Source organism: Ictidomys tridecemlineatus, chromosome 6 (assembly GCF_052094955.1).
Source record: "Ictidomys tridecemlineatus isolate mIctTri1 chromosome 6, mIctTri1.hap1, whole genome shotgun sequence".
NCBI lineage: Eukaryota > Metazoa > Chordata > Mammalia > Rodentia > Sciuridae > Ictidomys > Ictidomys tridecemlineatus.
Window position 1 is genome coordinate 172,205,311 of NC_135482.1, and position 25,889 is coordinate 172,231,199.

Below are 25,889 nucleotides of genomic sequence, written 5' to 3' on the forward strand. Positions count from 1 at the left end.
TATGTATTCTATTTTAAAAGAAAGGCTAATATCCATTTTCTAACATTTCCCTTCAAAAAGCTAATTATTTAGTTTTAAAGTTCAGATGATCTAATGTTAAATCCTTAGGTCCACATACTAAAAAATAAAGAAAAGAAAAAGAAAAAAATATGTTATCACACAATATCTCATTCCTGAAATATTCCAATTTTTCTCTTATTTGTTCCTAAAAGGAATGGAATAGTATCTTAATCCGTTTTCTTTTTCCATAACAGAATACCTGAGATGGGTTTTTTGTAAAGATGAGAGGTTTATTTAGCTCATGATTCTCAAAGTTGAGAATCCAAGAGAATGACATGACACTGATATCTTCCAGTGAGGGCCTTCTTTCTATGTCATATTGCATAATGGATCATATTGCAATACAGTGCAAGTGTGCCAGAGAGAACTCACTTTTATAAGAAAGTCAATTGCATGATGACCCCTTAATCCATTAATGGATAATCCATTCATAAGGGCAGAGCCCTCATGATCCACTCACCTCCCACAACACAGCACTGATGCACTGAGGACCAAGTTTCCAACCCATGAACACATTCAAACCATAGTTGACAACCATAGTAATTAGGTAAATTTCTAACTGTAAAATCAAAAGTCAAGAGTCAGGTAACTCACATATCTACACAGAATAGAGATGTGGTTATACTCAGAAAGACAGTTTTGAGAAAAATGCACAGAGATGATGGTGCTTTCCATCTCATATATAGTATACCACTATTAATGTCACTATTGTTTCTTGAAGAAACAGAGACCCAGTGAAAACAATTTAACCATAAAAGGAGCATAGTAGTCATTAGGGCTATTTCTAAAATATTCTAATGTGACATGAAGTAGGACTGAACTTCCTCTTTGATGTTAGGCATGGCCACATGACTGGATTTGATTGATGAAAAGTGAATAGGTCCCACTTTTAGGCAGAGGCTTTAACAGCCAATGTGTGGCTGCCATATTCTCTTTCTGCTGCTGTGGGGATCATTGAGATGAAATTTTCAGCTGTGTCTCTGAGGGACTAAGAAGAAATGTACTCACTGCCAATCCTTATTGTTCATACAGAGTGAAGAGTACACTTTGGTGAAAAGCTGCTGAGATTTGGGTGGGATGGACTTTTGTTACTGAAGCATAATCTAGCCTATCCTGACTACTCCAGAATGATTGTAAAGATAAGAACTGTTCCTCAAACCTAACACCAGGAGAGAAGATACAGTTAGGGTTCATGGGAATTGAAATGAAGAACTAGAAGAAATAAAGCACCCCATTACAAAGTACCCCATTACAAAATGGTGTTTCCCATCTCTGTTTCTCTCCACAAGTTGTGAGTTACTTTTTGTCACCTGGTCAAACAACTTCCTCTGCTTTCTTACCTACACATTATCAAATGTAATTGTATCTTTTCTCACTACCGTAGATTCAAATTGCTTTTGGCCACCTATTCCATTTTCCCAAAGTAGGAATCTTTGGGGCCTTTGCTAGTGCCTCTTGGGTCAGGTGTCATCCCTTCCTGTAATCAGCTGTAGATATCACTCAGAAAACTTAAATCTGGAGAAAATAATGGTTAATATTTAGTTATTATTTAGTATTACCAGCTAATGTTCTAAGTGTTTACATGTAAGGACTCATTCTCTTTTACAATGACCATATGACATGGGTATTATTGTTGTTGTCCCCACTTTACAGGTGTATAAACTCAGAAAATGGGTCAGGGTGCACTTCCAGGAGTGGTAGAAGGAGTGATTTGAACACAGTGTGGCTCCAGAACCCACCGTTTTAACTTCTCTATATAGAATATTTTAAGAATATTTGGTTTTATGGCCAGAAATGTAAAGAATATGAGCTTCTGAAATGTATCCAGGTTGTCTTTAGTTTTGTTTTATGATAGCAATAGTAAAACATTGGTCTTGAAGAAGCAGAGTTGGAACTCTGTATTGCAGTGCACTGTCTGAACTGCTGTCCTCAGATAACTCTTCACATATTCTTCCAGACTTTCAGCACTGCCAATAAATGCTGGGTAATCTAGGACAAGTTGGACAACTTCCACCAAAGTTTTTTTTAGGTTACTATCAGATCTTAACTAAATTAATCTGTGGTCTGTTCTCAGAAATGAAATTTTGTAGTAATCTCAAAGTTAAAAACAGGGGGATTTTTATCCTCTCATTCCCTATGAAAGCATTGAATATACCTACCAATCATTTAATTTATCAGTGCTTCACAGACCAGTGGTCAACATGAAATTAATCCAGTCTTAAGAAGGGTCAGTCTGGTAACAAATAAGAATTATAGCAGTTAGACCCAGGGCCATGTTTCTTCAACTTACTGAGGCATTCTCCCCATGACATTATTCATTACCAAAGAGGAACTTGGAACAATATGCTGATTTGCTAAAAACTTTAACTGGCTGGGGGATTTTAGGACCTTGCTATTTATATGTTATGTGAATAGCCCATATAGCTATCTTATTCCTTCTTTATCTGTAACATAGAGAACCATGCAGAAAAAGAAAAGTAGGAAACCAGTAGAAGTGAACAGTTAGTGCGTTGTAGGAGGCTTCAGCAGAATGCACTCTGAAAACATTCTGCATCTGTTAATACTATATATTGGCTATGTGGATGTGCCACCAAATAGGATGCAGGGCCTGGAGCTTAGACGGTCCCAGTACTTCACTTAAGGTTCTGCTGTTACCATCTTGAAATCATTCATCATTTTGTTAATTGTAATAAAATACACAGAACATGAAATTTACCTTCTCTGCCATTTTCAGGTGTATAGTTCTGTAGTGTTAAACATATTCACATTCTTGTCCAATTTCTTTTTATCTTATGAAACTGAAACTCTATACCTATGAACAACAACATTTCATTTCTATTTTCCAGCTCCTGGAAACTACCATTTAACTTTCTATGGATCTGACTACACTAGGTATCTCTTATAAGTGGAATTCTATAGTGTTTGTCTTTTTGTGACTGTCATTTCATCTAGCATAGTGTTCTTAAGGTCTATCCATGTTGTAGCATATATAAGAATTTCCTTGCTTTTTAAAGTTGAATAATATTCCACTATATGTACTGACCACTTTTGTTTTTCCATTCATCTGTGAATGCACACTTGGGTTGCTTCTACCTTTTGGCTATTTTGAATAATGCTGCTATGAATATGGATATACAATGATCTCTTTGAGATTGAAATTTTTAATAGATGTTTAGCAAGGTGTGTTTCCATTTTGTATTGAGATACACAAATTATGCGGCCAGTCCTGCACAGAGGACTGGTAAGAGTAAGCCAGAGCACTAAGGAGAGTTGGATTGGTCAAGCAGAAGGTCAGGAGGGCTCCACTCAGGATCAATGTGAACTAAACTCAAGAGGGAAGTGGGGGACACATACCAAATAAATTGATAAGTCTCTGCCCTAATACCAGTTTCTAATTCCAGTTCATTGCAAAAGTTGATGATTTTATTAAAGATACCGATGAGGTGCTAAAGGAATATGGTTTAAAAGCAGTTTCTCTTCCCATCAGCATCTGAGTCTGGAACCCTGGTAGCTGTTTATTTTCATACTCTTTCCTCCCCTCCCTCCTCTAAAGTCACACACTTGACCTATGAGGTACTGCATGGTGACCATCTCCCTTATTCCATGGAAAATTATTTTGAAATTTGTTTTCTTAAATTCTCATATCCATCCCCACATCTTACACAGTACTCTGTATACAATAGGTATGAATAAGAGATGATTGTCTTATTTTAAAAACTGAGGAAGTAGCATACTCTGTGTATTTCTAGTGCCCTTATATTTAGTCATCCAGATTCTAGGTTTACCTTTAGGTTCTCTTTTTTAAAGAAATGATCTTACAAATACACTCAGATTTTCAGTGTCATGCAACTCAGTATAACTAAGCATGGAACAATGTGAACTAACATATATTTATCACAGTGGCCTTTTCTGTTTTTTAATATCAAAATCTAAAAGCCAAGATTCAAGAATATATACTCTGCTGTCTGCTTTTCACAGACCACTGAATAAAAGATAAGTGGATATGTTGTGATAATGCCATCTTGAATTTATACAAACTCCTGCTGTGTTATGGTACTGGCAGCATTTCTTATAATGTTTTATTTAGCAGAGAGGTTAAACGGTTTGCTATAAGTCAGAGAAGTGAGGTGAATGGGCATCATCATGTAGGAACAGTATGGGCTTTAGTATGACATGCTTTGGAGTAGATTCAAATACAGAGTTAGCTACTTATGTATAGCCTGGAACTCCAGATAAATCTCTGAACTTCCATTTTATCCTCTGCAGACTGGGGATAAAATGAAATGTGTGAATATGTGTGTGTAAAATGTAGTCTGCCCCACACTTTGTCATTAAGTAGGCACTCAGTAAATGTTCACAACTCTTGTCTTTCTCTTTAGAAATGACCACTTCCTTCTTCACTTGTCTTACTAGATGAAGGGCTTTTTGATGAAAGGAATCATTTCTTATTATCTTTGGCCCCAAGACAGCTCCTGAACTTATAAAGTTTTAGTAAAGTTGAATTTTTGAAAAATCAAATTTGTGTTTAATTGATATTGACATTAATTTAAATTTAGGGGGTTTGGGGGTAATGTTTATTTATTTATTTTTGCATTGCAAAAATTTAGTATTTTTAATGAAAATGTTTCTTATCTCTAGCTCAGCAGCTTTCTTCCTAATAGGGAAAACACAGTCCTCCCTTGCTCTCTTCAAGGCACATGAGTGTGGTAGATCACCAGCATGCCATCAACTACAAATTGTAGGCCAGTAATCATTTTGCACATGTCATCAAAAACAAGCTGGGCAGATGGGAAATGTCTTTTCAAAACTCTAGTTTTTGAGGTTATGATGGGTGGTGAATGGTCAAATATTGCCAAACACTCTTGATCCTAAAACACTACATGGTCCATCTCTGTTTTTTTTTCTACAAATATGTTTTAATTAATATCTCTTCAGTTTATGTTTTCCCCATGTGGTATATTCTACTTGTTACTATTGTCTTTAATTTTTTATTCTAACTTTTTTTGAGAGAGAGAGAGAGAGAAAGAGAGAGAGAGAGAGAGAGAATTTTAATATTTATTTTTTAGTTATCGGCGGACACAACACCTTTGTATGTGGTGCTGAGGATCCAACCTGGGCCACACACATGCCAGGCAAGCGTGCTACCACTTGAGCCACATTTCCAGCCCTATTCTAACGTTTTATATATGACAGCAGAATGCATTATAATTCATATTACACATATGGAGCACAATTTTTCATATCTCTGGTTGTATACAAAGTATATTTGTACCATTCATGTCTTCATACATGTACTTACGGTAATGATGTTGCTCTCATTCCACTATCTTTTCTACCCCCATACCCCCTCTCTGTCCCTCCTACCCCTTTGCCGTATCTAAAGCTCCTCTAATCCTTCCATGCTCCCACTCCCAATGCTACTATGAATCAGCCTCCTTATATCAGAGAAAACATTCGGCATTTGGTTTTTTGGGATTGGCTAACTTCACTTAGCATTATATTCTTCAACTCCATCCATTTACCTGCAAATGCCATGATTTTATTCTCTTTTATTGCTGAGTAATACACATTGTGTATACATACCACATTTTCTTTATCCATTCATCTAGTAAAGGGCATCTAGTAACAAAAGCAGCATGGTATTGGCACCAAAATAGACTGGTAGACCCAATGGTAAAGAATAGAGGACACAGAAACTGTTTAGCTATTGTGAATTGTGCTGCTATAAACATTGATGTCCCTGTAGTAAGCTGTTTTTAAGTACTTTTGGTGTAAACCAAAGAGTGAGATAGCTGGGTCAAATGATAGTTCCATTCCCAGTTTTCCAAGGAATCTCCATACTGCTTTCCATATGGGCTGCACCAATTTGCATTCCCACCAGCAATGTATGAGTGTGCCTTTTTCCCCCATCTTCGCCAACACTTATTGTTGTTTGTATTCTTAATAGCTACTATTCTGACTGTAGAGAGATGAAATTTTAGTTTTAATTTGCATTAAATATTTTTCATATATTCATTGATTGATTGTATATCATCCTCTGAGAAGTGTCTGTTCAGTTCCTTGGCTCATTTATTGATTGGGTTATTTGTTTTTGTTTTTTAGTTCTTTATATACCCTAGAGATTAGTGCTGTATCTGATATGAGGGTGGCAAAATTTGCTCCCGAGATATAGGCTCTCTATTCACTTCACCGATTGTTTATTTTGCTGAGAAGAAGCTTTTTAGTTTGAATCCACCTCATTTATTGATTCTTGATTTGAATTCTTATGCTATAAGAGTCTTATTAAGGAAGTAGAGGCCTAATTTGGGCCTACTTTATCTTCTATTAGACATGGAGTCTCTGGTTTAATTCCTAGGTCCTTGATCCACTTTGAGTTGAGTTTTGTGCATGGTGAAAGAAAGGGATTTAATTTCATTTTGTTGCATATAGATTTCCAGTTTTCACAGCACCATTTGTTGAGGAGGCTATCTTTTCTCCAATATCTGTTTTCGGCACCTTTTTCTAATATAGGATAACTGTAGTTATGTGGGTTAGTCTCTGTGTCCTCTATTCTGTACCATTGGTCTACCAGTTTATTTTGGTGTCAATACCATGCTGCTTTTGTTACTATTGCTCTGTAGAATAGTTTAAGGTCAGGTATAGTGATGCAACATGCTTCACTATTCTTGTTAAGGATTGCTTTAGCTATTCTGGGTCTCTTATTTTTCCAGATGAATTTAATGACTGCTTTTTCTAGTTCTATGAGAAATGCCATTGGGATTTTGATTGGAATTGCATTAAACCTGTGCTTTTGGTAGTATGATCATTTTGACAATATTAATTAATTCTGCCTATCCAAGAGCAAGGTAGCTCTTTCTATCTTTTAAGGTTTTCTTTTTTGTTGTTGTTGTTGTTTTGTTTTTGTTTGTTTATTTTAGTATTCTGTAGTTTTCATTGTAGAGGTCTTTCATCTCTTTCATTAGGTTGATTCCCAAGTTGTTATTTGTTTTTGTTTTGAGGCTATTGTAAATGGGGCAGTTTTTCTCATTTCCCTTTCAGAGAATTTGTCACTGATATACAGAAATGCCTTTGATTTATGGGTGTTGGTTTTATATCCTGGAACTTTGCTGAATTCATTTACTAGTTCTAGAAGTTTTATGGTGGAATTTTTGGGGTCTTCTAGGTATAGAATCATATCATTAGCAAATAGTGCTTATTTGAGTTCTTCTTTTCCTATCCATATCCCTTCAATTTATTTTGTCTGTCTAATTTCTCTGGCCAGTGTTTCAAGAACTATGTTAAACAGAAGTAGTGAAAGAGGGCATCCCTGTCTTGTTCCAGTTTTTAGAGGGAATGCTTTCAATTTTTTTCCATTTAGAATGATGTTGCCCTGGGGCTTAGCATAGATAGCTTTTACAATGTTGAGATATATTCCTGTTATCCCTAGTTTTTCTAGTGTTTTGAACATGAATGGGTGCTGTATTTTCTTAAATGCTTTTTCTGTGTCTATTGAGAAGATGATTCTTATTTTTAAGTCTATTGATGTGATGAATTACATTTATTGATTTCCATATGTTGACCCAACCTTGCATCCCTAGGATGAATCCCACTTGATTGTGGTACACTATCTTTTTGATATGTTTTTGTATTCGGTTGGTCAGAATTTTATTGAGAATTTTTGCATTTATGTTCATTAGAGATATTGGTCTGAAGTTTTTTTTTCTTTGATGTGTCTTTGTCTGGCTTAGGAATCAGGATGATATTGGCCTCATAGAATGAGTTTAGAAGTGCTCCCTCTTTTTCTATTTCCTGAAATAAATAGAAGAGTATTGGTATTAGTTCTTCTTTAAAGGTCTTGTAGAACTAGGCTGTGTATACATCCAGTCCTGGGCTTTTCTTGGTTGGTAGGCTTCTGATGGTGTCTTCTATTGCATTGCTTGAAATTGATATGTTGAAATTGTATATATCATCCTGATTCAACTTGGGCAAATCAAATGTCTCTAGAAATTTGTCCATGCCTTTGAAATTTTCTATTTTATTGGAGTACAAGTTTTCAAAATAATTTGTAATCATCTTCTCTATTTCTGTAGTGTCTATTGTCATATTATCTTTTTCATCCTGTATGTTAGTAATTTGAGTTTTCTCTCTTTTTCTTCATTAACATGGTTTGTCAATTTTATTTATTTTTTCAAAGAACCAACTTTTTGTTTTGTCAAGTTTTTCAATTGTTTCTTTTGTTTTGATTTCAGCTGTGATTTTAATTATTTCCTGTATTCTACTGCTTTGGGTGTTGATTTGTTCTTCCTTTTCTAGGGCTTTGAGATGTAATGTTAGGTCATTTATTTGTTGACTTTTTCTTCATTCAAGCAATGAACTCCATGCAATGAACTTTCCTCTTATTACTGCCTTCAGAGTGTCCCAAGATTTCAGTATGTTGTATCAATGTTCTCATTTACTTCCAAAAATTTTTTAATCTCCTCCTTGATGTCTTTTGCAACCCATTGTTCATTCACTAAATAACATATTATTTAGTCTCCAGGTGTTGGAGTAGCTTTTATTTTTTTTAATCCTTGTTTTCTAGTTTCATTCCATTATGATCTGATAGAATGCAGGGTAGTATCTCTACTTTTTGTATTTGCTAAGAGTTTCTTTGTGGCATAATATATGGTCTATTTTAGAGAAGGATCCATGTGCTTCTGAGAAGAAAGTGTGTTCGCTCATTAAAGGATGAAATATTCTCTCTATATATATCTGTTAAGTCTAAGTTATTGATTATATTATTGAGTTGTATGGTTTCTTTGTTCAGCTTTTGTTTGTAAGATCTATCCAGTGGTGAAAGAGGTATGTGAAAGTCACCCAGAATTACTGTGTTGTGATCTATTTGACTCTTGAACTTGAGAAGAGTTTATTTGATGAACATAGATGCTCCATTGTTTGGAGCATATATGTTTATAATTGTTACATTTTTGTTGTGGTATGGTTCACTTGAGCAGTATGTACTGTCCTTCTTTATCTCTTTTGATTAACTTTAGCTTAAAGTGTACTTTATTTGATACAAGGATGAAAACCCCTGCTTGCTTCCGCAGTCCATGTGAGTGGTATGATTTTTCCTAACCTTTCACCTTCAGTCTGTGGATGTCTTTTCCTATGAGCATCTCTGTTTTTTGAATGGCCCACACTCACATGCTTTATGGAAATAATATTTCACCTTTCTTTTAATACATTTAGAGAGTGATATTTGTCTGTTTTCATAGTTTTTCACTCCATTAATTCTTAAATCATATCTGACCCATGTGTCAGCCACATCTCCAGATGAGGAAATGGACCTCAAATGTGATGAGCATCATCATGTTCAAGTTTCATGGATCCAAACTCTGACTGTGTCATGATCAAAAGAACAAAGTATCATAGGTTTGTTTTTAAAAAGTAAATAAATAATATATTACAAAGTGAACGAATGATTATGGGACACCAAGAGGACGCTATCTGGAGAGTTGGCTGGTAATTGAAATAGGAGATAAATCTTTACTGTTTTCATTTTGTTATGTAAAAATAAAGTAAATATTAGTTGTATTTGTCAGCATTTGATTATGTAACAAAATACCTGAGATAATCAGTTTATAAAAAGAAAAGATTTATTTTGTTTCACAGTTTTGCAGGTTTCAGTTCAAGGTTGGGTCGTTGCTTTGGGGCCTGTGGCAAGGTGGCATATCATGGTAGGAACACATGGTAGAGCAAGCTTCTCATTGCCTGGCAGCTAGAAAGCAAAGAAAGAGAGGCAGGAAGTGGTCAGGGTTCCAGTATCCCCTCTAGGAACAAGCCCCAAGTGATATAATTTCTTCCTACTAGGCCCCACCTCTTAAAGGTTCCACCACCTTCAAATAGCACCACCCTAGGGACCAATCTTTTTAACACAGGGGCCTTTGAGGGACACTTACAACCATAGCAGTAACCATATGGGGCTAAGATGGCCTGGGGAAGAACAAAGGATATGCTTTAAACATGGGAACCTCAGCATAATTTCAACAAAGTAGAAAGTGGTCTGCTGATGTCTTTTTAGGGAGGAATCCTAAGTGAAAGCAAGGTTCCACAATTCAGAGACTAGTAGGCCCACCTCTGGGTGTTCTTTTTTTATTTATTTTTTTCTCCCCAACATATTCATTTTATTCCTGGATTCTCTGAAGCACTCACCTCTGAGCTGGTAGAGCATTTTGTTGTTCTTATAAATATATTCTTTTGCAAGAAACAACAGTTTGGGTGTCTTAGGGGGAAAACTATACCCAGAACCTAATTCTTCCAAGGGATTTAAACATGATTCTGTTTCCCTGGAAACCAGGCCCTGTCCTGCTGGTTGCACACATTTCTTGTAGGAGATCAGTGCCCTCGAATCTCTTGACAGTGAAGACCACCTTGAAACTCAAAACATCTGTGGTGTTTTGAAGCACATCCTTGTTGTTTAAAAAGCTTACAGACTGCACAGCATTGCATATGTTCCAAATGTTTGGCCTTAGCTATTATCACAGGAGAGTGTGTGTGTGTGTGTGTGTGTGTGTGTGTGTGTGTGTGTTAAAAATCTGGTATTGATAAAAGCTAAGGTTTTTAATAAATTCTGAAGTCACTGAAGGGTTGTTGGAGCTGGCAGATGCCACTATCACTCAGCGCTGATGTTCCCGCATTTGGATTACTGAGGCATTACAGGAGAGTAGCTAATCTTTTGTGGCCAGTGCTGCTTGCCTGTGTTGATAAGTGTGATTAACAACTTAAAGTCAAATACATTAGCAAATGCCTTATAGCTGCCAGGAATGTGCACGGCCACCCACGCTTCACAGTAAAATGAGAAACACAACAAGTTCCAGGAGCCTAAGATTCCTAGACCTTTTGGATTTGTATGCCTCCAAGTTTAGTTTTTAAGTTGGTTTCAATCAAATCATGAAGAGCTATTGTTAGAAGCAGTCAGATATAAACCAAAAAAATGAGGAATGTGTTTACTTTGGGGGCTTGTTATAAAAAAATGATGTTTGTTAAATTTGCAGAATCTTCTTTGGGTCTGTGTTAATCCCCGAATTTCAAAGTGAACTTTAAAAGAGATACTAGATATTTTAGAAATTTCATGCACAATTCAGTTTTTGAGGCTAACCCTCTAAACTCTAGGCTCCTTACACATTGAGTGAGGCAATGATAGGTGAGGTAATATTCAAAACAACTCAGTGAAGAAATCCAGCTTAGACAGTGATCAACCCCGCTTGCCACATAAACCAGGGCTTTGTTCTTTCCAAACTGCAGCTTCATTGTTGATGCTCTTTAGCATGTTAATTAAAGCAAGTCCCTATGCTTATTGTCCTATCAGGAATTCTGGATTTCTCTGCTCATGATAAAAGATATCACATCTGAAAATTGTGGATAAGGTTTGATACTTACAAGTGAAGGGTTAGTGGACAGAAGGGGAGAAAGGACAAGATGAGAATGGAATTAGACACTCCTGAAGAACAGTAGTGCCAGTTGCAAGAAGCAGATCTGTTCTTGTAGTATTGCCATGAACACAATGCATGAAATTGGCTCTCCCCAGCAGGTAGCTTATGCTTTCTGCCTCACTGTAAACTTTCCTGGTCTGTGGCTGCTGAATGCCAGAACTTCAAGTACTCTACCTACCAGGAGGAGGCCAGAGTGTGCTCCATTCCTTGGCAACAGAAACAAAGAGCCAGCTCTCTGGAGCATCAAACCTATAGGAAAGATGCTAATGTGAAGCAGACTCTTTGGTGTTATTTTGTTTTGGTTTGGTTATATTTTTTCTCTATCACTTGTATCCTTCGGAGTCTCTATTGTGAATAGTTTTTGTACCACCTGAGTTTGTTTTCTCTGCTGCCAGCACAGCTTTCCAAACCACGGTTGACTTTTTGCTGACACAACAAAATTGTTTCCCCATTTCTCTCCTTCTCCTCTTATTTTGGTTTTAAAATAAGCTAAAGGCCTCATAATGTTTAGAAATTCAAAAATATTGCAATAAAAATCCTGTATGTATGGTGGAACATCCACAGAGATAAAAGAGTGCTGACACTTTCAAACAGTACCTGCTGTGGAATTAAATTCTTATCATTTGAATTCCATGTACAGCTTCATTACTCCTACAGTCCATTTCAGAGCCCTCATGCCATGCTGCAGATATGCCGTCTGACTCTCTGTATAGAATCTTTTTAGATAAAATAAGTACAAGAAATCATGGTCATTATTCTAAGCAGCCAAATGTATTAACCTTGATTTGCTTCAAAATAAGAACATGTCAGAGATGTGGTGTAGATTCCCTTGATCTAGAAACATAATGATTTCACATAACTTTCCATTTTAAACAAAGCTTAGAGCAAAGTGGAATTTTATAAGAAAGTAGAATTTAATAAGAAAAGGTAACATTTTTCCCAGAAAAAGAAAGGGCATTTACTAATAGTAGAAATTATAGATAGATTATTATGCCTGTTTAGGAATGGGAAATGCTGGGAAAGGGACCATAGAGTTTATGCTTAGAGTGCACTGTCAACATGGATTTGTTTGGCTCTCAGCATTACCTGAAATGCTTGCTACTGAAATTGTGTTGGACGCACACATAGAAGTCTGAGAACCCGAGAACCACAAGTTGCAACTTGAAAATGACCATAGAGAGTGTGGAAAGTCCCTCAGCTCTCTTTATCCACATTTGCACCTGCCTGTCCTGCCCGCAGGACCCCTATGAATGAACATGTCACTACTTGCCTGTGCTCTGGGTGCATCCGTACCCAAGCAATTCAGCAGTCAAATCCAAACCTTGATATTTCCATTGCTATTAATAAGAATAACTCAACAGTAGAATGCGATATTTATTTTCTGATTAAAGTGGGGTAGAAAACAAGGCAAGCATACTCTGAATACCTATGTGCACGGTAGGAGGATAGTCTGTCTCCTTCAGGAAGGAAAGAAATTTAATTCCATTCAGTTAAGTTGTTCATCTAATAGTTTGTGTATTCACTCATTCATCCATCTATTCTCCCATATTGCCCATGATATAAAATTACTAGAGAGAAACAGAAGTGGAATATCTGTCAGCTTCAGGGGAAAAGTGATTTTTCCTCTCTCTGCAGAAAAGGGCAAACATGCTCTGGTGCCATTCAGGAGTGATGCTGCTCTCTGGGCCTTGCTCCCCCAGTGCCACACTTTTAAATATAGCAGTCATTTGGATTCCAGTGATCTAAGCTAATAGCTTCCTTAACTGCTTATTTGAAGATCTCCAAGACAAGTTAAATTAACAAAATAAGACTGGGAATAATACATGCACTATGATTCTATTTTGTTGGAAAAGAATTATCTTATGATGAATATGCAGCATGGTTGAATATGTACAGATACATGTATATATTTCACAACATAAAATATGTGTATATACAGGGGTCATACACTTACACGTTCACATTACATATTGTTACAACAGATGTGTGTGTAACAAATTCAGGACCACACTTTTAATAGTGTCTCCTTTAGGGAGAAAGGTGGAATTAAGAGTTGGGAATAAAATGAGGTTTTACTTTTTTAATCCACATTCTGCATTGTTTGAATTTTTTACATTTTAATTTAATTCAGTTTTTATTTTAATATATTGAATGTTTTATTTTAAAACACTTTTAAGAAAAATATTTTAAAGGTTATTTTCATAAGGTCTTAAAATGTGCTGGGTATTCTTTGACTTCACTTTGTGAAGATAAGAAAATAATTTATTAAAAATGAATGAATCCCTCTTACAGAGTGAAAACTATTTTCATATTTATAATACATTCATAGCATAACAAAAATAATGTGTAATACATCTCTTAGTGTTTTGTTTTCTTATAATTTCTTTTTGCCAAGAAATGTGTGGATCTTTTAGTATCTAAGATCTAATTATTGCCAAAAGAAGCATCTTTATTTTGAGCTCTCTAGTCAAGTAAACTTAGGAACTTTGGCTAATTTTCTTAAATGTCCTATGAGTTCCATGTCCCATGCTGTCTTTACTAATGGTCTATAGTAATCAAATTGGCATTCCTAACTCTTAGGTTCTTTTTAGCAGATAATGACATTTTAAGGCAAAAGAGGATCAACAATTCTCCCTAAAAGTTCATGATGAAGTCATATGGATACCAAATGTAGTCAGATATAGAGATATTTGTTAAGCAACAGGGTCTTGGGATGTAAATCAGTGGTAGGCACTCACTTAACATAGGTAAGGCCCTGGACTCCATCCCCAGCACCAATAAATTAATTAATTAATTAACTAACAAACAAGCAGCCACATACCCTCATTCAGAAATCAGTATGCAGGCTTGAACATGTCCTGGCTCTTAGCTTTCCTTTTAAATGCTTCAACCGCAGCCTTAACATAAAAGATTTTTCTGAGACTTGAGGTAAACACTGGTATTGCAAAGGCAGATTCTGCCACCCTGATAGCCAGCACTAGGCAAAAAGAGACCTCCAAAGTTCATGACTGGACCAAAATTATTAAGGTATTTAAACTAGGGAATTATTACCCAACAGGTGAAGGCTTTATTGGGTTTTTACACAGAAAGACTTTTAGCCAATCTGTATTTCTTGAATACCTTAATTCCACCAAGCACACTAGTCAATGGTCAGGACTTCCACCAGTCAGCACCCATTTCTGATGCTCAAATTGCTCACTGGAGGTGGAGGAGAGAGATGGTGACAGCAATGCTTATTGCAGCCAATTCTTAAGTATAGGCTTTCTCTTTAGAATGCCTGTGAGACTGTGTCCACAACTTGGAATGCTTGATTAGATGCTATCAGCACCTGGGTTATAGCTTACCCTAAGTAACCCACACATAATATGGCACTATGGATGACTAAGTATTTTAAAGTAGCTTACAGACAAGTATTGCAATTAGCTATTCTTGCAGAGATTGTTTCTTGAATTACAGCTAATCAAATTCAACCCTTTAAATGTAATCATAGTCGCTTATATTTTTAAATTCTAACAATGGAATGATGGATAATATGTATTGGATGTGTAAGACAAGCTCTGCTGAAAGCGTTTTGCATGTATTAACCCATTTAATCGCCTACCCAGGCTGCCATTATTATCCATTTAACAATGAGATATTGCAAGTAACTTGTTCAGGTTCACCAGCCTTACTTCCTGTCTCCATCTGTGCATCAGAGCTCATTCACTACTCTGAAAGTGTCCTTCTCTCTCATGTGCACTGCCTTGCAAAACAGTCTATGCCTATGAAAGTGCTTTCTGGATTCTCCCACCCCCACTCCCAACCCTAGATGCAGTCCTTCCTTTGTAAACCTGCACTATACTTTTTCCAACCCTCACTGTCTCATATTCTGTTTTTGGTCATACAGGTTGAAAATTCCTAATCCAAAAATAAAAAATCTGAAACTTTTTGAGTTCCAGTATGACACTACAAGTGGAAAATTCCACACAATGAAACTTTGTTTCATCTACTGAACTATTAAAAATATTATGTAAAATTACCTGCAAATATAATTACCTTTATATATAAAGTGTATGTGAAACATAAATGAACTTGGTGTTTAAACTTGACTCCCATCTCCAAGATATCTTATTATTAACATATGCAAATACTCCAAAATCTGAAAGACTCCAAAATTTGAAACTATTATGGTCCCAAGCATTTTAGATAAGGGACACTCAACTTGTAATTCTGTGTGCCCTTGTCAACGAGCTGTTCCAAAGAAAGTTGTCAATATGCATCTTTCTAAGGTAACTAATATATAACTAATATATAGAAAGTCTTGTATATTATAGGAATAAAAAAGTATTTATTATATTAGATCTTTACAGTTGGTAGGTTCCCTTTCCCAAAATTAATGTAATCCTTCAGTATGGGAAGAAGAGATAGCATATCTGGAGCCATTATGAAAGTAGATTACCTTTCCAATACCTTTAGTCATGAACCCATCATTGGTAGTGAAATACCATGCAGGGAGGAGCAGGTGACTCCCATATCACTTATTTTTCCTTAGCCTGAATTCCACAGGTGCCCAGCTACCAGTGACAGAGGCCAAATAGAAACGGGCCCTGTTGGACTTAGAGGCTCACTTCTTTCCCCCTGAAGCAAACAAGGTCTCACAAACACCATTTAGGAAAATTTACTCTAACAATCCATGTGCTTTCATTAAAGAGATGTTTACAAACATTCTGGTTCTCCACTTAAGCATATTGTAGGCAGGATGACTTTCTCAGAGAAGATGTAGGAAAGGGGAGGGGTTTGGACAGTGAGTACAGAAAGCTAGATCAGACAAGGGGTCCTGGGTCTTCTTATTTTCCAGTGTCCAGAAAGCCTTTCTTCTTCCAAATCCCACCTTCACATTTGAGGAATCTGCAAGGACACACAGGAGTCTCAACCTTGATGTATCTGATCTTCCAGTTTCAAGCTCAGATTTCTCACAGTAACCCAACCCCCCTCTCTTAGCATGAGTAGCTTTTATGCAGTTCATTGTCTAGTTTACTCATTCACTTAGTTGGCCAATGTTGATTATGTGTGTTTCTGCCCTTAAAGGGCTTATAGCAGATGACAGTTCCAGTATTCTGTTAGGTGAGATTGAGGAAGCATAATTAAGGTAGCAAACATTCACTACTAAACTCCTCTCTGACTTATGCTTACTATATATTCTTTCTTACCATAGAGTACAAATATTTAAAATTTGAGTTACTGTTATTCTCAGCATGTACTTTAGACTCTGTACATTATTCCCACAGTCCTTTTATCTTTAGCTTTCCTTATCACAGGCTGCTGTATTTACTTTGGTACCATCCTTTGCCAGATTAAATATTGATATTGATTTAATATTCCCTCTGTTGTTGAAAAGAACAATATGAATATTGAATTATAACAACAAAGTACTTTGTGGTCTTCATTTAATCTTGCAATCACCTGTGAGGTCCCCAGAGTTTATTCTGTCCCTTTCATGTTCAAGGACACCACCGAGAAATAAAACTGATACCTTTTGACTCTGGATCCTAATATTCAAATCATTAGCCTGGTAACACTCACATGAGATTGTTTGTATAAAATGTGTGCCCCAACTAGCTGAAAAGATTTGACTATTCTTGACTGTACAGAATCTAAAGTTTAGAATGCATAGTTCATCCTCATTCGTAAATTGTTACATGGCCACCTTCCTTGATTTAGAACAATCTAGCAGTCTTCTTTCATCTAGAACCTGAAATACATCTCTTACATTCTCTTGATTCATTAAGATCACTGATAGTATGAATCCTAGCAAATTCTGTTGCTTAGGTTATTACTTCATCTGAATATGAATGATGTTTTATGTTAGGTCAGAAGATTATAAGCATACCCATTTGGTAATGTTCTATTTGGGCATTTTCTCCTTTCCCATTTTCTCTTTGACATTGCTTTACACAGTATGAACAAGTTACAGATTATTCAGTCATAGGTTGTGTGTGTGTGTGTGTGTGTGTTTCCATCATGGTCATCTTTTGAATTTTATTAGCTATGAAAAAGTCTAAACCAAGTGTACAATTTCCTCCTTTCCTATGAAGTTTCAGGCTCACTTAAATGAGATTTGTTAGATAAGATGCATGCTTGACACTGGGCAGGAGAATCTAGGAGAAGGAGTGCTCCTCTTGGTTTGTGATAGACTGGCAGCATTTTTCCTCTGGTATGTGCCAGAGCTGCAGAGCCAGTTTTAAAAGAGGGGGTTTATAGGAAATCCAGCTGTGAGTTTTCATTTTTTCTCTTGGAGCTGGAGGCGGGGCCAAAACCAACCTCAAACCAGGCTCACCATTGATCAGGCTAGAATGATGTGGACCAGTCTCACGGACAACAGCTAAGCACAGAGGAAATATTAGCTGGCAGAGATAACGAAGAGGAAACGCTCAGTGACAGATGCACCATCTGTCGGTTACTGAGGAGCAGTTTTCAAGAAAGCAGAAAATGAAATGAAGACGAGAGTGGTTTTGTTTCAAAGGTACAGGACAGCCTCAGGACATTTTTAAACAAAGTAAGTTTGTGTTCCACAGAAAAAGAGGTCATGGTGGTGGGAAAGACAGCAGTTGCTTCCTATTTGGACTGTTGTTTCGTTATTGATGTATTAAGTTTTCTTTGTGGTGGGTTTGATATTTAGGTGAATATTCTTTAACAAGAACTTGATTTAAAATTAAAAAGCAGTGCCTGTCATTATTCACTTTGAAGATATTTGAAAGTTACAGTAAGATTTACTTTACTTTTATTTAATCTCAAAAAGAACAGTTCTATCTTAGATTACAGACATAAATATTTTCTTCCTTTCTTCCTTACTCCCCCTCACCTTCCCTTTCTGCCTTCTTTCCTCCCTCTTTAAATCTTTTCCTTCTTTTCTTTCTCTTTCTTTTTTTTTTCTTCTGAACTATGGGCAAAATTATTTGTATCTTTCCTCGAAGACAATTTAGAGAGAAAGTGACCACCTTTAAAATATAAGAGGCTGGCAGGGTGTAACTGCCTATAAGGTTGCTTAATTCCATGGGATAGGTTACTTCAGTAGCCTTGAATATGACCTGGACTTCCCATGGGCCTTCCAAATAATGCTATTGATGTTGACATAGTTTTTTAAAGGAAGTTGCTTTTGAATCTTTTTTAAAAAATATTTTATTAGTTGTTAATGGAACTTTATTTTATTTTATTTATTTATATGCGATGCTGAGAATCAACCCAGTGCCTCTCACATGCTAGGCAAGCTCTCTACCACTGAGCCACAACCCCTGAATCTTTTTCAGTTTATCTTTCTCTTTAAAAGTCCATCACTCTCTTTCAGAACATAAACTTACTTATGAAACAATCCTGCTATTTATGTTTAATACAATTTCCTAAGTACTTGTTTTCAAAGTTGGACTTGTACTGTGTATAGTTGTTTGTTATATCTGAGTGGTTTGTACTCACTGTCAGATGTCGTATGTTTATTAGGCCAGGATTTGTCTAATTCCGAAGAGAAATAAAATAATGATTTGGAATGATGAGATTCTTTGAGAAATTACAAAAAGTGTTAAGAGGGATCACAGGTTCCATTTATTGGAAAAGAAGCAGTTGTCTTATCATTTGCACAGACAAAAAGGGATTTAGCTTGCATTGGTGTTAAGAGGCTGTGTAGTCCAAACCAGAAGTGGAAGTACTGGCAGAAGCAGAAACCACTCAGTGTTATGGCCCAATATGGATGTCAGAGCTCTGTAGCATGTGTGGGAAAATGGCCCCAGTCCAACGTCTGGAATCATTTATCTTCTGCTAGAGTCTACAAGACAACTGTTTTATGCATTTTACAGAATTCCTCGCTGATTGATTTCATTTACATGGAGCGGGTGCAATGACGGATGGTGGGGACAGCTACATGTGGGGGAAGTATTGATCTATTTCTGTTTTTCTGACATCCTGCTCCCATTAGCGTCCTTAGCACCTTGAATGAGATTGTGCCGTTCCTAACAGCCATATGGTTTCAACAGGATCCTTTCCACACATTTCATAATGAAAGCCACATTATGTCTTTCCTTATTGGGGAAACCAGAAATTAAGAGTTGAAGGTTTGGTCTTACTGTCTTTTCAGTAGCTTAACCTATTTCCTGCATTGTCAATTTAAAAAACGAGGGGGAGAAAACATCAGTAGATAGAGGTCTCTGTAGGCTTCAGGCAGCCTGAGAAGTCATATAGAGATGTGTGTGTGATGATCTTTAGGAAATCCTGGAACATACTGCTATTGATATACTGATCTGTATCTACACGCAAGGGAATCATATTTGCCAGCCAGTGTATTCTGTGTGAGCAAACGTCATGTGTGCTAACAGATGCTGGCATGTGACAGGGTGGTATCTGGCCCTCTTTTCTAATGTGTGAAAGAATATTTGCCCACTTTTGACAGGATCCATATCAGATCTTATGGAGATTTTTACATTTGTCACAAATACCAAGAAAACAGAAGCTTTGAGTTTCAGCCACTACCCTTACGTTTTCTAACTTTTTGATCTTGAAGAAGATAATTAACCTTTTAATAAATCTATTTCACTACTTAAAAATAGAATAAGTTATTCTAGCCATCTCTGTCTCCCAAACACTTTAAATGTCTAAGATATTTATAGTATTTCTTGTGCTATTAGTTTTTAAAAATTATCTAAGCCATTTATGAAATTGCCTCTCTCTCCTTAGATACAACTTCTACAAAGCACTAAAAAAGCTGGAAAACTCTGTATCATTAAAAATAAAATCTTGTGTATTAGTACTTTTGTTTATAGTAGCCCTCTTGAAGCTACTTGCAGTCTTTTTTTTTCTGTGTGTGGAATTATTCTTTTATTTTCTCATCACATTTTCCAGCACTGTGAAAGACTAGCCATTTCCTCAAACAGGTTGAAGCTTTAGAAATTGAGTTAAAATTGGTGCAATATTGCTTTGATTTATCAAGGTTGAATAGATATAATTTTTAACTTTTTAATGTAAAGAAAATGAATGATAGTGCAAATTAAGATGTCTAAAATTTTCTTCCAATTAATAGATACAAACAGAAATAAGTATGTGTGTGTGTATATATATAAATACATATATATATATATATGCCATGTAAAAACAAATATTTATATATTCAGAAAATGTTATCTTTTAAAAATATTCCTATAAAAGTGGTAGTGTATAAAATACTAAGAACCAAAGAGAGAGACCATTAGTGTGTTTCATTTTAAACCATTCTCATTTTAAGTGATAAAATGATAGCAGCTTACTGTACTGCAGAGGACATCAGAAGTCAGCTGTCTCCCTATCAGCTGCCACACCAGTGTGCTGTTCACAGAACCAGGGGCTTCTTCTTCTAGTACAGGACATAGGATGGCCCTTGGGAAATGGGAAGCATGGCAACACGGTGAGTCACTCATCTCAACTGTGTGACCTTAGGCAAATCACTCGACTTAACTGCCCCCCCCCCCCGTTCTGCTACCGTAAGGGGATAAGAATGTTTACCTTACTACATGAGGTGGTCAAGGGGGTCCACTGACATCATATGCACAATAACTCTAAAGCCACTTAAAGTCAATAATGAAACTTTGACGTTTTCTTTCTTCCTGGAATTTTCCTTACTTCCCTAATAAATTCCACACATCATTCAAAAGCTTCTTTGAACTCTTTCCTGATCTCTCAAATATGTCTTTCTTTTAAGGCTCTGGACCTTGTCCTGGGAAGAATTAACCAATTTTGTTCCCCATATTTGTTCTTCCCCATCCAGCAACTGACCCTCATTATTATACTTTGCCTTTCCATGTCTCCCTGCTTTGCTCCTTTCATTTGTCTCAGCTGTAACTCCACTACAACACTCTCCTTTTCCTCCAAAGCTGCTTTAAATATCGAAAGTCTTGAAGCCTTCTGTAAACATCATTTAGAGCCCTCTTCATTCTTGGTTCCCATGGTGTAACTTCGAATCAAATCCTTATCTTGTTCTATTTTGTCCTGTATTTACCCATCTTCCCCCTTTCCTCAAAGACAGGGGATCTGCAATGCTTCACTAATTCCCCAGTGCTTACCATAGTTTCTCATAACTAGTTGACATTCAAGTCATGTTTGTTGAATGAATATCAACACAGATACATAGCTAGATATGTTTTTTTTTTTAAAATCTTCCCATCTTTTTATAAAGCAGACTGGCAGTATTTAAGACTCTCTGATCCAATAACTCTTCTCCTAAGGAAATAGAAAAAAAATAGACAAAACTTTCTGGAGAAAGATGCTTAGCATAATTGAATCATAATATTATTCATAAATAATATGAAAAGTGGCAAATAGGTGATTAGCACAATTTTTATAATGTAAATAATCCAAAGCTTGCCTGACAGATTATATACTAATTACATTGGTCCCAATGACTATCCTTCTTTTTAGGATACTTTTTCATAGAACCATAAACTTGGAACAACTAAGTTTAGCAACTTATTCCCAGGCTTTTGACTTCACTACTCTAATTATTCCTTTTTTTTTAACATGTTGAAAATAAGGTAACCTTTGAGGTCAAAATTTGAAAGCTCTTTGAAAGAACAACAATCTTAGCATCAAAAAAGTTCTAGAAAGCCAGAAGGGCTACTCATTTACTTTCAAAAATAGACTGTCATTGAGCATCTCTCAGTGACAATTTCTACCGAAATTCTAACAGGTTGAAGTTTTCTCTTAAACTGAGATTAAAAACAGTTAAAAAAGAAAACTTGAGTCTACTTGTTAAATGACTACAATGAAAACTATGTAAATGATGGAAGGTTTTTATAATCTCTCAAATAATCTCTTTTTACATGGAATAACTGGCAGAGATAAAGCCATTTTATCATATAGTGTCTGCATGTTTTATCAGGACAAACCACAGGAATACTGGAACTAATCTGCCACCAAATCAAGGATGTGTAGCCATTTGAACATTGAACTGACTTAAGCACCATCCATCATTTACCACTATGTTTAGTTAAGGAAGCTTCCTTTTTCAATTCTTAGAATAAAGCTTATAATGCATCCCCAGTAATAACACACCACTCCCTGAAACTCTCAATAGAGAGGCTAGAGCAGAGGATTTCTGATGGGCAAGAACATTTCCTCAAGAGGACTTTCCATCTTGACTTAAAAGTTCCTAAAGGCATGTGCCTTCTTTAAAGATGTTTCTAGATGGTCCTGTTTGGGTGTGTGTTTGTTATGCTACAGCATAAGTGATGCAAGTCCTCTGTCCACTATTTAAATGGAAGGAGAATGACCACTTCAGATATGAATAAAAACACAGCAGTAAGTATAAAAATGAATTCCTGAGTGGGATACAGCTAGGCAAACCAGCAATGTCTATGTAAGACTGTTTGTATGTGAAAGGATCAGGTAATGGAGTCCTGAGAAATCAACCCTACAAGATGCCTGAATCTTAAGAGGAAAGTTCTTTGAAGAGGCCTTATTCATTTTCAGGGAAGCTTTAGAAGACTGTGGAGTGACACCTTCACAGGATTGCATGCTGGCTGATGGGTGACTTGCTAGTGTCTTCCATAGATAGCTAGTGGGCAGCGCAAGGCTGAAGTTGGTCAATTTTCTGAGCTTGGGTTAAGCTGAGCTGGTTATGGAGGCTAGAAGTGAATGAGAGAGCAAGCTGCTAGCTAAAGGACCCATTATCTTCTAAGGCCAAAGAGCCCTCACAGGAGGCCAAGGAAGGGTGTGAGTGCTGTCAACAATTGGAAGGGAAAGAGGTGCAAGGGGTCGGGGGGTGGGGGGCGCATAGAGTTACCCTTCACTCTCTGCAGAGGGGTCTCCTGTGAGACCTGTTTATTCTGTACCCGGCAAAGGGCAAGAGAATCTTATCTGATTTTTTTGCTCATGGTTCTAGAATTCAAATACACTCTACTTCCTCAGCAAAGATTGTGCTATTAAAACTCCTTTGGAATTATTGGTTCTCTGCCACCCACAAGACGGCACTGATTTAGGACAATCTTCTGAGAAATGTTCTCTCCACAGGTGCTTGTTATCCTTCAGCCCAGACCATTCGTACAGGGGCCAGCCAGTGATTGGCTATGTACATTATGAGAACATGCCCAGTGAAGAGAAACCAAGCAAGCAGCTGAGATACAATTTCTAGAATTAACCATAAATTATCCCATGAAAAGAACCCTTATGTAACACTAAGTCATCCCAACTGGTGTTCTTTGGGCCTTGCAAGCACTTGAATAAAACCACAAAATAGTTAAACAACAATAGTGGGAGTTCAGTTTAAATAAAAGCAGTTTATATTTTTAACTAAGGATCAGACTCGAAATTAAGTGACCCTTCTGTGCCAGGCAATACAGCAGAGAAAAATAAGATATCTCTGTCTTTAGTTAAAGTGTCCTGCTCCATGTTTGTTTAAGCTACGATTTTATTTTTCCTTTTGGATTCACCATCATTTGCATTTTTTAATGTTGGTATATTTCTTCTACAAAGGAACTCAATGCTCGTCTTACTATAATTTTCTTGTCTTAAAATCCACAGCTAGTGACATTGTATATTTCATTTCAACAAATATTTACTGAGCATTTACGATGTGCAAGGAACTGTGAAAAGGAAACAGATGTATAATGCTATAACGCCTTCTCAAGGATATTCAGTCCCATCTTGGGGACAGATATGGATGCAATTCAAGAAAGAATGCCTTTCATGCTAATGAAAGCCTTAAGGCAAGGCATCATAGAGTACATATTTAAATCTAATTGGAAGAATGGGAAAGATTCACAGATGATATGAAGCTTGATCTAGAACCATCAAGGGATTTCAATAGAGGGCAAAGAAAGGAACAGATGCACCAGACTAAAAGATATGTAACTAAAACACAAAGACTTTCAAGTGTTGAATGTGTTCAAATATAAATGAGTGGCCCCAGCATGGCTATGCCTTAAGAGGTAGAGAAAGGTCACTATGTTGAGAACTAAGACTGGAAAGGGAGCTTGAGGCTAGATTATTTTAAGGTTTGGGATGTTATTTCAAAAATCAGGTATAGCCAGTAGCTCTCAGTAATTCTCATAGGGAGGGTAGTAATTTTAACTGGTAACTTAGGACAAATATTCTGATAGAAAAAGAATGTCAGAAATAAAATAATGTTATTATTTATAGGTCCATTGCAATGATCTATCCATCTAACAAATACTAACGAGGTAAATACTATGTGTCAGGCCTTATTTCAGGCTATAGAGATATAAAAATAGGCAAAATAAACTTTCCTGTCCCATGGAGCTTAAGGTGAAATGGGAATTGAGATGATGAGCAGCACAAACCAACAAATTGTGGTCACTCTAGTGATACAGTATAAAGATTGACAAACAGTGCCTATAGTTTAACTGTGGCTTGTTAATTCATTTGGCAAACATATATAAGCACTGTGAGTAACACTGTGATGAATGATGAGTATCAGAGGTGAAATATGCTCACTGATGGAGAGTAAAGAGAATATTTTTAAATATATGAAGTTTGGTCCTAAATCAGATTTTGGAGAATGAGATGGCATAAATATTTAACTCTTGACAAGCCCACTTTCTATATAAACAGGTTTTACTAGGCTGATTCTCAAAATATCTAGGTCTTTAACCACCAACCTCCATATCAGTTGTGCTAAACTCACTTAGAATTAAATAACTGTATTCTTCAATAATCAACTCTACCTAAATCTGCCTGTAATGCTGATCCCCATTACATGTACATTAATGGTGCCTCAAGTAGGAGATGCATGTACTGTGAATAGACTCCAGGTGAGCTAAGGGACCTGCTGATCCCCTTGGGTCTGGGGTAGCCAAAGGCATCATCTGGTAACCTGAGGCTTCTAGAAACCTAGTATTTTATGACAGTACAAATGTGTATGCCACATTGTGGAAAACGTCAGAAACATGCAATTGGAGATGGCACCACAATATCTCCTATTCTGTCCTTGCACAGTTGCGTACATGTAGACAGCACTCCATCATGATGTACAGCAATATAGTTCACACTGACCCTCAGAAACCACCAGCAGGCATGCAGCTTAAGCAAGGACACCTTGCATCAGATCCTGATATTGAATACAGGCTTTATTTGTTAAAAAATATTTAACTAAAATATTTAAAATAAACACAAACGGAACATTTCATGTATTTATCTGCACCGCACTTGGAGACAGTTGTTCTCATATCATGTATCTATTGCCTACCTCCATAACTTAATGAAAAAAAAACATGTGCTTTTTATCTGCCATCCACACAGTACATCTCATTTCATCCTCCTAGCCACCTCTGAGGCAGAGCTATTATCTCCATTTCAAAATGAGAAAATGGGCTCTGTGAGGTTTACTAACTTGTTCAGGGTAGCATTGCCTTTAAGAAACAGATTTAA

The 25,889-nt window shown here is 36.5% G+C and overlaps 1 protein-coding gene across 8 annotated transcripts in view; it reads left to right on the plus strand.

Annotated features, from left to right (window-relative positions):
• Positions 1-25,889, plus strand: part of Stard13 (StAR related lipid transfer domain containing 13) — a 473,503-nt gene that overhangs the window by 362,885 nt on the left and 84,729 nt on the right. The window contains exon 1 of one of the 8 annotated variants that reach the window (XM_040281610.2): positions 17,826-18,045. The exons of the other annotated variants lie outside the window; for them this stretch is intronic. The gene's annotated coding sequence lies outside the window, so the exon portion shown is untranslated. Of the gene's footprint in view, positions 1-17,825; positions 18,046-25,889 lie in introns of those variants that run through there. 8 annotated transcript variants of the gene reach the window in all.